The 1849-nt window shown below is 36.9% G+C and overlaps 1 long non-coding RNA gene across 1 annotated transcript; it reads right to left on the bottom strand.

Annotated features, from left to right (window-relative positions):
- Positions 1-225: 225 nt before the first annotated feature.
- On the bottom strand, positions 226-1849 carry LOC145718930 (uncharacterized). The gene is made up of 2 exons (XR_014142100.1): positions 1752-1849; positions 226-1058 (listed from the first exon to the last, which is right to left on the bottom strand). It is a non-coding gene; the product is annotated as an uncharacterized LOC145718930 (long non-coding RNA).

Raw genomic sequence — 1849 nt, 5'->3', positions numbered from 1 at the left:
GTTTGCTGACCCCTGGCCTGACACAGAATTTGTAAGGTAGTGCTGCAGGGTTTTTGTACCTAACATTCTAAGGATTTGAGAAGTTGTATTTGCCAGTGCCTACTCTGTAATATTTGACCTTGTATCTTAATTAATCTTACCAAAGCCATGATGTTACACTTCTACATAATACTTGCTAGATTCTGATTATGTAAGTCATGGCAAAAGTTTGTTTTTTTCCTAAAGATCTTATTTATTTATTTGACAGAGAGATAGCACAAGTAGGCAGAGTGGCAGGCAGAGGGAGAGGGAGAAGCAGACTCCCCAATGAGCAGGGAGCCCGATGCGGGGCTCGATCCCAGGACCCTGGGACCATGACCTGAGCCGAAGGCAGACACTTAACGACTGAGCTACCCAGGCGTCCCAATGGCAAAAGTTTTATCAGGTTTCAGGTCTGAAGATTAAATTTCTGAGACGAGGCAAAAAAAAAAGTTTTTTTTCTTGTGATGACAAACATTAATGAAGTATTTGTGTTTTAATCTCTCTCATCAATTTTCAGGGGTCCAGATTAGATGATCAAAGATGTGCTCCACCACCTGCTGCCACAAAGGGACCAACAGTACCAGATGAGGACTTTTTTAGCTTGATTTTACGTTCTCAGGCAAAAAGAATGGATGAACAGAGAGTTCTTTTACAACGAGATCAAAACAGAGACACTGAATTTGAACTGAAGGACCTTTTGCAAAGTAATGCTTTGTTGGAATTTAAAAATACAGGAAAAAAATAAGCAAACCGCTAGTTATTATGGATATTTTTTTAAAACGACCTTATTTCCTTTCAGAACACTGAAGGGAAATTCAATCTATTACTTTTTCCTTAAGAGGAGAAATTATAGCACTGTAATACAGCTTAAAATGCTCTAGAATGATGTAAATATTTAACCTTTAGTAGTATGATATTAACATTCCTCTGGACACGCACTTGTTGCAGGGTGGAGGGGTCTTATAAAAGGTGCTTCATCAACTTTTGTGATTAAGGCTCAGGATTGTGTTCTTTGGCAACTTGTTAGATTCCTTTACCTAGAGTTTGTAAAGTAGGAAGGTAAATGAATCTAGACTAGAATTTAATCCTCTTGCTGAGATAATTTTTTTTTAATCTTAATTGACAATGGCATTCTTCTATACTGAACCATGGATGTAGTGAGAAATTTTGCTGTTTAGTAAAAATAACTTACCTGACCAATGTGTAAAAAAAAGTTAGTCTTATTAAAAAAATCTAGATCTTTTTTCTGTTAAGAAAGTCATATTTTCAGTATGTTATTAGTTCGAAGCCATTATAAAAACTCAAAATAAACTTTCAGCATGTTTTGGGCCCTTTAATTTTAAAGTGTGTGTGTGGCTTAAAATTATACCTTCTGTTACAAAACACTGGTGTAAAATTTTTTAAGACCTAATGTCAAAACAAAACAAAGCAAAAAAAAACACCCGTAAAACTCATGTGGTTATATCAAGAACCTAGGCCTTGAAAATAGAGAACAGATGAAAACTCACAAAATTTAAATATGAAAGATCTAAGTTAAGCCCTCAGTCACCATTAAGCCTTCCTTCCCCCTCCCAGAAACTGAAGGTAGTTTACAAAGGTATAGAATAGGACATGACATAAAGTTAGCTTAGGAAAAGAACACAGTAAGATGGGATAGAGTAGAGCCTAGTCTAAGGGTGAATTCTAGAACGCAAATGCCCATACCCAGAACAAGTTGGCAACTCATTCACTTCTGGTTGCTTCTGATTCTGCACAGCTGGGATGGTATCTGGGGCTCTGTTCTTTCTAAAAATCCTTCAGGTGACTTGGTGGGCAGTGAGAACCACTT

This window comes from Leptonychotes weddellii, unplaced genomic scaffold, assembly GCF_054177405.1.
Source record: "Leptonychotes weddellii isolate Sample4059 unplaced genomic scaffold, ASM5417740v2 HiC_scaffold_25710, whole genome shotgun sequence".
NCBI lineage: Eukaryota > Metazoa > Chordata > Mammalia > Carnivora > Phocidae > Leptonychotes > Leptonychotes weddellii.
The sequence above is the reverse complement of the archived record's forward strand: the minus strand, read 5'-3'. Positions and strand labels throughout refer to the sequence as shown.